The 16,547-nt window shown below is 35.4% G+C and overlaps 1 pseudogene; it reads left to right on the top strand.

The window, feature by feature from the left end:
- The first annotated feature begins 5,580 nt into the window (after positions 1 to 5,580).
- LOC106412806 lies at positions 5,581 to 13,127 on the top strand (annotated as a pseudogene).
- The last annotated feature ends 3,420 nt before the right edge of the window (positions 13,128 to 16,547 follow it).

The raw sequence follows: 16,547 nt of genomic DNA, 5'->3' as shown, positions 1-16,547 counted from the left end.
TCCTGGAGCGACATCAAGAATGCATTCTTATGCAACTTCTTTGATGAGGCGGTGCTGAAGACGTGAAGAGCAAGATTGCTACATTCACTCAAGAGCCTGCAGAATCATTCAGAAGCTCCTGGATCAGATTCAAGTTTTACCACAGAGACTGTCCACACCATGGATTCAATGAAGTACAACTGCTCAGTACTTTCTACAAAGGCATCGCGGTGCAGTATCAGATGGCTCTTGATGCTTCCAGCAATGAGAACTTCAACACCAGGAATCCAGAGGAGGCAGTGAAAGTCATTGAGAACTTAGCATCCAACAGCAGCACCAAAAACACTGACTTTGAGAGGAAGAGATCTGCAGCCATTCTTGGGAAGGACCAGATGGATTAAGTGAAGGCAAAACTGGACAATGTTCACAAGCATCTCAGGAAGCAAGTCTGCATGTTTAAGGATGCAGAGGCTGTAGACACAGAGGGTAGAGCAGAGGTAGAAGAAGATGTGAACTTCATCAGTGGAACAGGATTCCAGAGTTATGGAAACCAGAGTGGAAACATAAATTCTTATGGAAATAGGGGTAATTTCAACCAGAGTTCGCAAGACCTGAAACCCTACAGCAACAACTACAACAACAACATGGGTTATGGAAACTCCTACTACCATAAGCCACTACCACCTACTCAAGAGAGTAAGATTGAAGAGATGCTTGACAGAGTTCTTGAGGGACAGCAGCGCATGACGGTGGTCTTCAATGGGAAGATTGATTCTGTCTACACCAACCTGAACACAAAGCTTGAGACTTTGAGCACTCATGTGCAGAAGCTGGAGATGCAGGTTGTTCAGACATGAGAAGTTGTTAAGAGGCAGGAAGCCTTAACAAGAGGGGTAGGGGATGATGTGATGAAGAACCACGTGAATGCCATCATAGATGATGATTTCTGGCAAGTGGTGAAGCAGGAGAAGCTGCAAGAAGGAGATTTCGAAGTGGAAAGCTTGATGAGTTTCGGCGGATCGCATTGGTGTCGATCGACGCCGGACTTCGAACATCGATCGACAGACTTCAATCAAAATCGATCGCAGGCTCTCCAGAGCATCGATCGACGACACCTACGGAGTCGATCGCATCTTGCAATGACGTGGGGATCATGACTCATGAGGATTTCACAGCAAAACACCCACATCCGCCCAGCCCTGTTTACGTCAAGATCGATCGACATTCTGACCCCGTCATCGATCGACAGAAAGAGACCGCCATCGATCGACAACCTCCAGCACCCATCGATCTACGAGCACCTCTTACATACCGAGTGCAGATGCCAAAGCTAGACGTTGCACGTCTCAATGCACTCAAGCCACAACCCAAACCTTCAGATAACCCACCAGAGGCCATCAGGACACCTTCAGATGGTGCAACAGATCCGATGGAAATGGATAGGGTTCCTATGGGAAGAACCCTGAGGAAAAGAAAGGAAAAAGTGGTAAAACATCTGAAGAGGGGGGGGGGGGGGGGGGGGGGGGGCTAATGAAAAGGAAAGGGAAAGTTTCCAAAAGAGAGTCTTCAGGATTCCTCTAGAAAAAAACATTCGAGGAGGCTTATTTTACCCACAGATTGTGGATGTTCTTCAGAGAAACCAGAGAGACCGAAGAGAACATTAGGATAATGTTCTGTGAAGCTAGAGAAAAGATGAAGAAGAGGATTACACTGAAGAAGAAGAGTGATCCTTGACAATTTGCAATACCATGTACGGTGAAGGGTATTGAGTTCCCATATGCCCTGTGTTAATCAAATCAATTTGACCATCTGGGTCTGCAGGTGGAGCCATCCAAGGAATCATTCACTTTTGTGAAATGGTCTCAGCCGACTTCGAGCCCAAGTCTTCACCAATTTACAAGATTACCCCTGACGAGTTTTAACCTAATTATACAAGCTTTGCCAACATGTTAGAGGCAAAGTGTGCTTTCTTGTTTTATTGTTTTTCACAGCAAAGGTTTCTAGGATCTTTAGTAGATTGGAGAGAAGATCCAAAGTTATTTGTGATTGGAACTCCATTAATATCTATCTATTATTCTAATGCAGTTTTTATACCTTATTGCTGTCATGAATTACTTGGCCATGTCTGAGTAGTTCTCTTGTTAGATTTTAGGGTTTAAATAGGTTATGAGGGATTTGCCTCAACTATAGATTGCTAAGTTGTGATATTAATCTTTATGATTGTCATTAATTCCTGATTCTAGATTAGCTACCTAGAACTTGCCATAGCATTGGTAGATATAAGCGATAGCTTTCATCTCATCCTGAAACCATTATAATTGAGCTAAGACTTGCTAGAGTAAGGCAAGAGCTGATCTAGTGAGCTTAGTGAGCATATTCAACCCGCGCATTAACGCTTGACCAATAGCGTCGATCGATATTCAAATAGAATAATCGGTCGACGTTTCGAATAGTGCATCGATCGATATTCATATAGAATCATCGATCGACACTGGTCAATAGACGAACCTAGAAAGCGAGAGCCTATTGGTTCGTTTATAAGTGTTGAGCTCTACAATATCATGCATGCAACTTGTTAGGCATCTATAGGATTATAATTCCAAATTTCCTGAATATAAACCGTTAGTCTAGCTATTTCCTTTTAAGCACCAAAACCTAAACCAATCAATCGAGCAATTACTTGCTCAATAACTGCAACTTTACATTTAAATAATTAAACCACCTGGCTTAACAATTCTGATTAGATTTATTAGGTTCCCTAGCTCCCTGTGGATTCGAACCCTAAGTACTACAACTGAACCTCTTATTTGAGAGAGTAATTCACTGCTTAGCTTAATTTGAATGATATCAGCCACTTGTGACACTATTAGCGATGGATAGAGCAACTCTGTTCCCCTCAGCAGAAACATTTTCCACACTCCATTCATTGAAGCCATTTATGTCTGAGTGATAGCATAGATCAGAGACCTCAACGCTGGAAACTTCTTTGGGTGGAGGATAGCTTCCATTGTTTCTGTAGAGGAAGATTCTATAATCACTTGCCTGATTCGAAAATCTTTGAGAGCCTATCCCAAACAAAGGTTTATTGAGATACAAAGGAGACTGCACTGTCCAAAATTAATTTTATTTCACAGCTGAATTCCCTGCTTTTATCCACACTAGCAGCTTGAGTAGAGCTCAACTTGAACGTGAAGGAAACTCGTCGCCAGAAACATGTCTTAGTCTAGTGAATATAGTCTTCTATTTCTCCTACTGTTGAAATCGGAAGTCGAAGAAACCAAAATACTTGCCCAGTCGTAAACGGAGAGGAAAGTATTATCCAAAACAAAGCTTGACCACCATTAGAAACTTCCAAAAGCACCGTGAAGCAGAACCAGAACTAGCTTAATCAACCAAGAACCACTTTATAAAACATAAAAACAAAGCACATATAGAACCGAGCCGGTAGAACCGAGGCAAGGAGGCAAACATAACCTCAAACTTGAGACCAGACTTGAGAGAGGTCCTACAAACACAACATCACAGTTTGTCGCATCACAACAAATCTGAAATCGCAGAGCTTGAAGATTCAGCTCTTAGTCCCGTACTCAAGAGCACCAACATGCACACATATGCTGATCTCTATAATATTATTTGAGAAATCAGTTTCTTATGTGTCGCTCTCACGACACTGATACCCTTAATGAATTAAAAATATTACATTTAATGTACGATTATTTATTTATTTTCTTTAGTTTCCTTTTTAAAATTTTCCAAAAACATATACATATAATAAAAAAGTAATTTTTTTTATAAAGAAAAAAAAACAAATTGAAAGAAGAAAAATATATGTATATATAATATGATTTCATAAAAAAGGAAAAGTTCACAAAATAATAATATTAAATTTAAAAAATATTTTAAAATAACATAAAATATACTTTTGAAGTAATAAAATACTTTCTTTATATATATTTTTTCTTAGATGAAAATATATAAATTTGTATATAATGTGATTATATTAAAAATAATTTACACAGATAATCTTGATATTAGAAAAGAAATATTATTTCTTTTAAAACATAATTTTAAACAATAAAAAATTTAAAGTAATAGAAATATTTAGATATCTATCTATTTTCTTAGATGATTACATAAAATAATTAAGCAACATAAACTGATATATGTTTAATTGACTAAAAATAGTTGATAATTAGTATTACTGAAATGTTTTAATTTTTTTCATATATTTAGTGGACTATAATATCATTCAATTATAGAAAATATATCGATAAATTATATTTTACTTATATAATATTATTTTCAAATACAATCACAATTTTGTTTACTGCTTATTTTTAAGAAATATTAAATAAACTAAAAATAAATTTTAAAAATAAACATCGTTTGATCAAATAGTTACAAAATATTTTAATGAGGTAGATATATTATATTTTATCATTATTAAATTTATTTACTTTCTTAATATTAAATTTGCCTTTAAATTTAATGTTAAAATACCAAAGCGAATCTAAATTCTCATTTTAAGATTATTTAAAATAAATTTCAGTTTCCATTCCATAAATCAAAGGCATAAAGTTATTTATAATTTATAAAATATTAATTATTGTAAATATTGATATGTGTTCATGACTTTCCAAAAATGTCAGATACGTATGTATGTAACTTCCTATTGATCATCGCTTTATTTTCTAATATATTTTTTTTAAACATCATCATGTAATCCGATAAATATTATGAAAATACATGCACATTTAAATGATAAATAAAATTGATCTGATTTGACTATTATAATAAAAATAATTATACTTCATTTTGAATTTGAAAGAATATATGTAACTCAATATACTCACAACATGAGTGACTCAACTAATCCAACTTATATCTAAAATCATAGATTTAACTACAATAAGAATATATAATTTTATAAGAATAGTAATTTATTTTATAAATATAAATGATAGGACAACTCAAAACATATTAAAAATAAAAATAAAAAATATTAACCAACTGTTACAGTTTAGTTCTTTTGTAAAATTTATATATATGCATGATACTTTAGAATATTATCGTTATATTAATTTATGTAATTTGGAATTAGACACTTTACTTTATTTTTTATTTAATTCTAAACACAATATATCTTAAGTTATACATAATCTTCATAAAATATATTTACATATCTAAGACAACAACCACCTAAATGAAAATAAGAAATTAATCAAAATTTTAATATATAGAATAAAAAATACTACCGTTGAATTTAGAGATGCAATCCAATTTACCCAAATGATAACTAAATCGATTGTAAAAACAACAAAGCCGATTAGATATAACATATATAAAATCATATGTATAATTAAAGTAATATAATATTATTAATATAAATAATGCATACAAATTATAAATTAATTTAAAATTAAAAGTAAATAGAAATCAATTATTATAGCATATTTACTTTAGAAATATATATACCCGTGGGAAATCACGTAGTAAGTCACTAATAATGATACATATTAGTTAAAGCCTAGCGTAAGCATGTGTAGAAGGGGATGGAAGAGATCAATGGGGCGGATGAGTTTTTGTGATAGAATCAAGAAGATATCCAAAAGGAATAGGAAGAAAAATGGGTTGAGGTTAGGCTCTGTAGGAGTAACACAACAGTAATCATTTTAAAATCTTGCACTGACTTTTTTTCTACATTCGGTACATAAAAAATGTCGAACCATCTTTCTCATAAACTACTTTTGATTAAGTAAATTTTATACTCTGTATATCTTATTTGGTTTCAGACTGTTTGGTTTAAAGACAAAGAGTCGCATCAAATATTCCTGGAACCAGAGGGCCGAGATGTTCCAGAGATCTATGTGCAGGTTGACGCATGCCTTAGTTATGATTTCTCTAACTGTTAATCATCTCTGGTAGGGAAAAAGTGTGAAACCTAAGGATGAAGAAAGGAATCTAGCTTGTGTCTGTATGAAAATATCTAAAACATATGGTTCAGGAATGTTCTTTATTGATAGTTAGAGCAAGCCTGAAGTTTTTTACTACTCTGAAGTTGTCTGTAGTTTAATGTGAGGGTCTATAAGTTAAGTTTTCGAGACTAGAGCAGATATCTTAGCTTGTTTGCTAAGTACCCAATGGCTAATCTATGCATTGATATTTTAAGTATCATTCTTATCGAGTTGTAATTTTTCCATACGGATTTTCAACTGGTATGCCGGAGAATCTCCAGCTGCCACTTCTAAGAAGCTTTCCAGGACTCGAAAATTGCGCCATGCTAAGGCCTGCCTATGCTGTTGGGTATGATTATTTGCCAGCTCATCAGTGTTCAAGGTCACTTATGACGAAGAAAATTGAAGGTCTTTTCTTCTCTGGTCAGCTCAACGGCACAACTGGTTACGAAGAAGCTGCCGCACAGGTGATTGATCTGTAGCACACTTTAATTTCTTTAATGATGAAAACCGCTGTTATGTATCATTGAACCAATGTCTGTTATTTATTGAAATATAGGGTATAATATCTGGAATCAATGCTGCCAGACATTCTGATGTTAAGAAGTACGTTGTTCTTGAGAGTGAAAGCAGTTATATAGGTACTTTGATTGATGATTTAGTCACCAAGGATCTCAGAGAGCCATACCGCATGCTAACAAGGCAAGTTACATTTAATTTTCTTGTTGTTCATTATCCTAGTTCTCTTCTTCATAAATTCAAGAGGAATAATTCACACTAGTTTCTGAATTATGTGTTGGTTAGAGATAACCGATCTGGCAATCTCTTGCTGTATATAGTTTCATTTAAACTAATAAAAGACTTGGAAGTTTTCTTGAGCTGCTCTATGGCCATTGACTTGTTTAACTTCTAAAGCTCTTGATCAAAAGTTATGTTTGTTTGATAAAATATGTTCTCTTCTCATTGACAGCCGTTCAGAACATAGGCTTCTTCTTCGATTTGATAAAGCGGATAGTCGACTGACGCCTCTGGGGCGTGAACTTGGATTAATAGATGATAGACGTTGGAAGTTATATACCAAGAGAAGCATGCAAGGATTTCAGAAGAGAAGACCAAACTGAAAACTGTCAGGATTTCAGGTTTTATTTTTGACTGATCACTGTTATAACACGTGGAGTTCACTGTCTCGCAAAGAAAACATATTAAAATCTGGCAAATTGTGTTGGCGCCTTCAGAGATTTTGATGATATGTTTGCTTACAGGTGGAGGGGGCGATTTGGCTACTGAAGTTACCGAGGTGTCTTCTCAGCCAGTCAAAGAATCAGCGACACTAGAGAGTCTACTCAAGAAACCCCATGTCCACTACAACATACTTGAAAAGCATGGTTTTGGAAATGAGACATTGTCTAGAATGGAGAAAGAGTGTGTAGAGATCGATATAAAATATGAAGGCTTCATTCTGCGCCAGCAAAATCAGCTGCAGCAGGTATGTTTTGTCCATTAAAAGCTCCTCACCTGCTTTGGATATATGGACATGAATTGAAAAAAAAAATCAAATAATATCCTTTAATAGATGGCCCAGCAAGAACATAGACGACTTCCAGAGGATTTGGATTACTTTTGGATGACAACTCTATCCCATGAAGGGCGTGAGAAACTATCAAAGGTGTGTGTTTAAGGACATTTGAGTAGACGAATAATGCTTTGTTCTATATAGCTTATCGAGTCTGATGTTATGAATCACTATAAAATTTCAGGTGAGACCGCAGACGATCGGGCAGGCAAGCAGAGTGGGTGGAGTCAGTCCTGCTGATATAACAGCTCTGCTTATAACACTTGAATCGAACCGAAGAAGAAGTCAAGATTTGAAGAGAGGAAAAGTATTGGAGCATGCCTTGGCGGGATCCAATCCACACTTGGTAGAAGATAGTGAGCATATGGTTAAAGAGTGATCCCATAAGTTAAAAGAGTGATCAATATAACTATTTTTGTCAACTCATATCTGATTACATGTTTTCTAGGAAGTTTGTGTCCTAGTTATTTCTTCCCTAATTTACATATTCAAATACTCAGTGTGGGTTTTAGGGTCCAGAATTAATCACACAAAAATACAATGAATCAAAAAGACAGAAAATATGTAAAGTCTTTTAATGTATTGGACAAAGTAAACCTTTTTGTAAAGTTCGTCTAAGAGCAAAGTGAACAAAGTAATCGGAGAAGATTGCCTAGGTTAAGTTAGCTATAAGCTAAATTCTCCTAAGTGCTGTTCTCTTAAGCTAAGCTGATGTATAGGCGATGTTTTATACTTGAATCCCGGTATTTTTATGTCCAGTTTACGTTTGATTTAACCTTCGGTTTCCAAAAGGAATGATAGACCATTTTACATACAATCTTCTTTATTATCAAGTACCCTATGTACTCGTCACAAAACTATCAATAATATTCATAGCCTAGTTTGTTTTATAGCTTAATTGTTAGTCAAGTTCTATAATCACAAACCCTATTTCTGATTGAATTTTAAGATTTATCAAACATCGAATTCCTTCTCGTTGATATAGAAATGGTGATGGAGAAAGATAAATTCAATGGAGAAGCCAAGATCTACAGCAGTCGAGAGGCGCTGGTGGAAGCGGCCACGCTTCTCCTCCCTCGGGCTGGAGTCCAATAAATCGGTGGATGATATGAATATAATATTCTTAAACCTAAATTATATGGACTATATACACTTTTGTCTTTATCTCCTATATATTATTTGACAAGTAATTCTTGTGTCCACCCCCTAGGTTAAACCTATAGGTTCACCTAACCAATAATAACTTGCCACATCATATTTAGTTTTTGGAAGAAAAAAAACATAAATGAAATTATCTACAAAATTAGAAAGAGGAAAACAATTAAACAAAAAAAAAGGAAAACAGAAAAGGACGTGAAGTTGTTTAACACCGTCTTTTTTTTTTATAACGCTGATTTAATATGACATTACATTTATGAGAAATATTACATAGATGATTCGACAACCGACAGTACTACCTGCCTTATGAAAATCTACGCCTAACTGCATCATCTGAGCCGTCCTATGAAGATTCATTCCTGACCAGATTTACTTGCACCATGTTGAAGATTCCTCGTAAATCTTTCTTCTGTAGTCTGCATTAATAAATCGCTCTAACCTGAATTTCCTGTAATCTGCAAGAAATTGCATAGTCTAGGGTTCGAACCCCAGACCCGTCTTCTTCTTTATCGACAAATCAAACCATGTTCATCCTTTTCTGTTTCTTCAATTCGAAAAGTATGGAATAAGCAAGGAAGAGTTGGATGGGAGAATAAATTGTGGATAAGCAAATCAAACCATGTTCATCCTTTTCTGTTTCTTCAATCCTTGCTTATTCCATGTTCAAGAAACCCTCAACCATGTTCATCCTTTTCTTTTTTTTTTGTTAAAGGGTTTTCATAATGTTCATCCATGTTTGATGTTCATCCTTTTCTGAGCATGCTTTTCATATAAACACTAAACCTCGTAAGCCTTTTTACAAAAAATAAAATAAGCACTAAATCTTGGTTGGATGACTACTCTTCCTTCTTCTCTAGGCTCTTTATATTCACCAACTTCCATCTAGTAAGTGTCCATGATTTGGTATTATTTTGAACTAAGATTTTAAATTAAAAACAGAGAAGCTAAGTTAAAAACAGAGAAGCTAAGCCTGGGTTATTGTCAAGAGAGAGACTGAGCTTGTTGATCAAAAGGTTGATCACATGATCCAGGACCTTCAGAAGCAGAACTTTGTAACAGAAGTTGAGTACCAAGAAGGTCCAATGACAAAAAAAAAACAGATAAGGTAAGAGTCAGGTCAAGGGAACCCAACATCAGAAGTTGGTGATCAAAGAAGACACCAAACAGAAAAGAAGAAGCACAACTGAGAGGGAGCAATAGCTGTAAGCGTTGTGAATTCATATGAAGCTGCTTCAGAGTGTGTTCCAGTTAACATCATCAAGAGCGTGGACTTTCCAGCACTGCCAAATTACAGCCACCAAGAAAATCCAAAGTGAGGATTTGATGTAAGCCTAAGGTGTCAAAGGCTCACAAGATCCTTGGATCAAAATGATGGACGATCCAACAAGAGGGGTGGTTCTTCTATTTGATCTAATCAACTATAAAACCGGCTGGATGGAAGTGATGATGATGATGATATTTGATAGAACGGTTTGCTGGCTTATCCAGTGAGGTTTAGTGCATGGTATGAACTCTCCAAGTGGTCTTTGAAGTAATGAATGATCTCTGGTTTCCACACGTGAGTTTGAGTTGCACACTCCTTAAGCAAAGAGTTACTTTCCTTAAATAGAACCAGTTCGGATTCAGTGTAGATAGTCTGACTTGTAAATGGCATATCTCCTAAACCATTACTAGTTTTGGTTTGAAACCAATTCGCCGTGTGCTCTTGTTGAGTGTAGAATCCAGGAAAACCGGTTTCATTGATAAATTTCTCCTGGTTTGTAAGATATGGCGTTTTGACTGCACCTATGTCCTGGTTAGCTTCTTTAGCTTTCCTCAGCTTCATGTTCTTCACTGATTTACTCCTGGTTCCTTTCTCTTTCTCTGATGATGACTTGAGGTCCTCATCAGGACTGCATATCAGAAATAAACACATATACATGTGAGTAGAGAGGTTAAAGATGGACCTTAGAAAGCCAATAAGTGCAACACGTCCATGACCCTACGTTGTAACTTCAAACCCATCTCCATCTCCACCTCCACTAGAATCATGCTTGGTATATATGGGATAGAGTTACAAAAAAAATAGAAATAAAGAGTCTGTATACTCTGATTCATCTACAAGAAACACGTTTGTAACAGTTATAATTATAAGAAGTTGAACTTTAATTTTGAAGGCTATAAAATACTCGACAACTAAGTAACTATCAAAACCCTTTCTTTGGATCATTATCTCTAGGTTGCTTTTAAGCTCGATAATCCTTTTGCAAAAAGGTTGGTTGGTATTCGCTAGAGTATTGAATACATTGGTCGAAAATGTAAGCTTCTTTGTAATAAAAGCTCAAAGAACATATAGAGACAACTTGAAAATGACTACATGTATACATTCGTCAAAAACATAATACCCGAGCTTGTCCAAAACATCTTTTATTCAAAAATTTAAAAATGAATGAAAACATGCGGCCCTATGAATCATCACCATAATTCTTGTCGAAGTCCTTTCGATGAACCATTGCCATAATTCTTGTCAAAATCCTACAAAAAAATATCTACTTAAAAAAAGACATATAACTTAATTATGAATAACATATAGAATGAAATTTTTACCTGGAGTAACTGCGAGAAAAATGACCCACTATGTAATGTCGAATTGGTGGCAGCAATAGATAACTGGGTACCGAAAGTAAGATTTGGTTCCTGAATCATTTATCAAATGTTAAATATTTGACATATAACTAAATTATAAATACTAGGCATATATAATGAAATTTTTGCCTGGGGTACTTGGGAGAAAAATTGTTCATTTTGTAAGATCGGTCCGGTGGTAGCAAAAGATAATTGGGTATCTTGACTTGGAGTTGCTTCCTGGACCATTTATCAATTATTCAATGATTAGTATATACATATATTGATTAAGTCACTTTTCGATGAAAAATTGACATAAATTAAAAATTAAAAATTAAGCCCAAACGAAACACAAACATAAGCCGACGGGACACGTGTCGCGCTCCCAGCCTCCGACTTTCTGACGTGAATGATGATGTGGCGCGCCCATGAGAGATGAAACTCTATTTTATAATAATATATACAAAACAAAAGTTTATAAAAATCAAAGAGCAAAAGAGAAAGAAAGAGCTCTGACTTATCTCAAATCTGAAAGTGTTTGCACTGACTGCAGACCCAGCGATTCAAGATACCATCCGCATGCCGAAATATGTGCAAGAAGTTTGCAAGTGGACCATAATAAAGTCATCAATTATCTCACGGAGCTGGAGAAAGAAAAACTGAAAGTAGAAAACAACTTTAAAGATAACTTTGAAGTATATAATCAGATTCACAGGTAGATATGGAGCTGATCTCATTCAAAGAGTATATCTTACGAATGAAAACTCAGTTCTTGTTTTTCTTGTATGTATTGCAGATATTTAGTAAACTCAACACAAATAGATTCACCGTTTTACATATTTATATATATATTGAGAAAGAAAAGTCAAAATATTTCAAGAAGCACCTATAATGTCTTTGAACCATTTAAAGCTTTTTCTAATGGATCCCTTCATACTGTTTAACTGAGTAAACCTTATAGCCAGCTACTCTTCTTTTCCTACGTGATTCCGGATCGCTGAAACTCCAGCTCCTTGACGCCGCACCATCTCCGTTTGGAACGCTTTTGTTTTTCTTTATCTTCATGGTCTATGATCTTGTAATCGTTTGTTTGATCAGCGGCTGAATCGTCGATGTAACCTTTCACCGCAGCTGCGTCTCGGAAACGGTTTCCATACGCGAATGCGGCAGCCATTGCAGCTGTTGGCTCCATTTCTTTCTTGGAGAGATATGACAGACTCATAAGCACCCACTAAGACCTTAACTTTGCTCTTGCGAGTCTCCACAAGCTTATTAGCTGTTTCAAAAGATACTATGGAAAAATCAAAATCACAGGCTCTAACATTCCAGAAATGATTTGTGAATATAAGATTTAGAGTATGGATCAAGAAGCCAAGGTGATTTGTGGGCTGGAATCTCAAAAAATCATACCTGAAAGTACGTTGCTTATGAGCTCGTATTGCTTCTCTAGCTGTAACCGCAAATCATAAGTTGAGAATAGGTGTCACAGTAGTCCGTGTAAGAAATTAAAATTTCAACAAAACGAAGAAATATCACCATAGAATTTGGCTAGGTTTGGCTTGCCTTGACTGTTCATCATCATCCTAGCCTTTATCATCTTAAATCTGTTCCCCTGAAACTTTGAAACTCTCTAAGATTCCTAAGATTTTTCTCGATGATGCATCAAAGCTTCAGGCGCTCTGCCTCCAGTCGATCAAATCAATGGTTCTGATTCATTTATTTGCTCATCTATCGAACCGTAGAATCAGACCAAAATCCAAATCAGTAAACATATCAAACATAACTGAGGAAAAAAAAACCATAAAGATACTAAAACAAAAAGGTACAAACCCAATGAAAAGAAAAAAGATCGAGCTCCCTACAGATGGAATCATCAAAAGATTAATAAGGAGTATGAGATTAAATTAAAGAGTAAAGAACCGAATCTCGTTGTTTTAAAAAAGTTTGTACCTCTTGATGCTTTTAACCGTCCTGAAGCATATAGTTAGTCATTGTCTCTTCACAGCATCGGAGGAAGTCTTTATCAAAGGATATTTGTATGCTTGATATGGAAGATGAATCGAAAGTGATTGTGAAGATTCATCCCACCCGCAATCCTCTCCAATATATAGATCAAAGGAAGGAAACAGAGAGGTTTACATTATTATCGGGTTAAATAAGAATCATATTAATGGATAATTAGGTAGAATACGTTGAATCTATGTTAGGGGAGGTTAAGAGTTGCAAAGAGAAAACTTTGGGTTTGCAGAGTTTTGAGGAACAGCGAGGGTGAAGAAGAGTCGAAGAACGATAACCCAAAAACCTAATGCGCCACGTGTCGCCGCGAGAGAGAGTGAGTTATCTAGGTGGCATCTGACGTGTCATAAGGAGGAGAGAGCAAACAGTTCTTTATATATATATATATAGATATAGATTCCTAAAATGATAATTTTTTCTTTGCTCCAACCTTACTTGATGATTTTTATGTACCACGATTTTTTTTTTTCGAGAACACCTTTGAATCGACTATGGGGTCCATCTTTTTGGTTCTTTGGTCGCTCAATAGGATTTTTCCTTTTTATCCCACGCACATTTTGAACGTCTTCGTCTTCTTCCACAAGTTTATCCTCTGAACTATGGGGCATCCATTTATTAGCTCTCACAAGTTCCTTTTTCTTTTCTTCCAGTTTTTTAAGCAACTCAACCGCATCTTCATCAGCACACAATGTCAGTTTTATATGTTCAGCAGCAACAGATGCAATCTCACGGAAAGTAACAAATATGACTATATCTCTTTCCAATCAATTGCTTCACTGCTTCATTAGATATCTCTGAATGATAATAAGATATGGTTCGTGCTTTTCCTTCTTTACTCCATCGATTCAGAATTGTAAGTTGGTGGAATTATTCTAACATTCTTTTTGTTCAACACTTTCAATGCATGACGGCATAAGACCCCAGCAAATGAAAACTTCATGCAACTACATTGTATCGTTTGATTTGCAGCATCATACTTAACCAAATGCTCTTGTGCATCACCACGAAAAGATACATTGTATTCATACACCATCTCAGACTTACTGGTCTTTTTAGCAACATAATCCCCAATGACCGTGTTTTCCTTTTGGAACAAGGTAAACACTTCTGGTGTGTACACTTCTTCTGCATGCTGCAACATCTCTACAGAGGCAAATAATACTGACGAAGTATGCATCATACCGAAGTCAGCAACTAATTCTATATATCGTCTATCATCCAACACTCTCTCATAATGTTTAAAAAAGGTCAACAAGTCAAAACTGGACTTCAAGTATCTTTTCAAAATACGATTCATACTTTCGCTACGCTGTGTCCACACCATATCGGCTGTAAAAGTATGACGGCCATATACCATTGCCCATTTTTCTTTCACCTCAAACAAACTCTTCAGCCATTTATTCTCTGTCAATTTATGCTTGTTGAGCATACCACTCCACGCCAATAACCAGTCTTCTTCTTCCTCATAGTCATATACACACTTTCCAAAATCCTTGGCAAACTGGTCAGGTACGTGAAACACACAACTCAAATTCTTTGCAGTATTTACGTAAATATGCCAGTGACATAACCTATGTTTTGTTTTTGGAAACACCTTCACTATTGCATTCACAATTGATGCAGACTGGTCTGTGAGAATTGTTTTTGGTTGTTTCCCAGACATTGCTCCAAGAAAAGTCTCAAAAAGCCACTTAAAAGACTCAGTGGTTTCATCAAATAAGAGAGCAGCTCCGAACACAACAGTCTGTTGTTGGGGTCAAAAACGGTTACGACGAAGTTAATGTCCAAATCTCCGTAAAAATCAACGTAAACATTTTTAATTATATACTTAAGGTTAATGGTTTTTCAGTTATCCGATATATATTTATTATTTGTCATAATATGTAAAAACCGTAAAATAAAAAATAGTATATAAAATAATTGGTTATTATTTGGCATGTATATGTTTGTTAACTATTATTAAAATACAAAAAATATGTACAATGGAACACTTAATATTTATAATAACCAAATATAATTGTTTTCATAAGTTCATCCCGTACATGGTGTGGATTATCACCCAGTGAACTGAGTAAATGTGGATTGCTTTACATCATACAAATATAAAAACAAGAATGACCATGTTTCGAACTGAACCGTCAAGTTGAGGGGAAAAGAAAATTAAAATTGGCTTATAATCCTTATGGAACTGGATCTTTTCCTCAATAAGAAAAATGTGTTTCTGTAGAATATATCATTCCGGACTAATATCAAATACTGTTAATTACTTTATTTTTAATTATTAGTATTACTTATGCCATTCGGTCCTCACAAACGAACGAGTCCTGGAACCTAAAATTAAATGGTCAACGTTAATGATTAAAAAAACCGATCCCTCTGAAAAACACTTATATGTTGTGAACCGAGAGAAAGAGGAACCAAGTTAATCTTATTATTGGACTGTAGACGACGATACCTTATATAAAAATACAAAGTTAGGGTTTAGAACCTTCTATAACATGGGCTTATGGGCCTATGATGGACATCCACATTAATATTCATAACACTCTCCCTTGGATGTCCATTATACAAAATAAGTCATAAAACACGTATAATGCTGCCCTCGTTAAAAACCTTACCAAGAAAACCCAGTGGGAAAAACTATGGTTAAGGAAAAAGAGTGCAGCGCGCATCTACTCCCCCTGATGAGAACATAACTTGAGATATCTGATAGAAGACAATCCAGTGTGATGAATTAACTCTTTTGTCTTGGGCTTGGACCGGTTCACTTCTCTTGATAGATATGACACTCCTCACTGAAACTTGAATATCTTGGTGACCGTAGGACAAAATGACTTCAAACTACTTGAAAATCGAAGCTAACATCCATGTCTAATTTTAGGCACCGATCTGGCTCTGTTAAGATGGAAATATTGAGCGGTATTTTGAATATCATATGATATTAGGTATTCTGAGACAGCTTGTATATATCCCACGAAAACAGCCATATCTCGAGTTCTATCATGGTGAATGACTTGATTCAAATTGGAGATGAAAATAGATTCAAAGATCTTTCTCTGGACACCAATTTAATATTTTAATTCCATCTAGAAGGTCTCCTTTGAGTGGAAAACTTTTGACCTTCGATTCTGTCTCAAGAATGAAATGTGTTCATACATTGATTCTTCTTCAAGTATGATTGATCTATCTCATTTTCTCCTGCTTCTTAAATCTCGAAAAATATTTGGAAGATTGATGACATTCCTCTTTAAGTGTCTATCATT

This window comes from Brassica napus, chromosome C8, assembly GCF_020379485.1.
Source record: "Brassica napus cultivar Da-Ae chromosome C8, Da-Ae, whole genome shotgun sequence".
In the NCBI taxonomy this organism is placed as follows: domain Eukaryota; kingdom Viridiplantae; phylum Streptophyta; class Magnoliopsida; order Brassicales; family Brassicaceae; genus Brassica; species Brassica napus.
The sequence above is the reverse complement of the archived record's forward strand: the minus strand, read 5'-3'. Positions and strand labels throughout refer to the sequence as shown.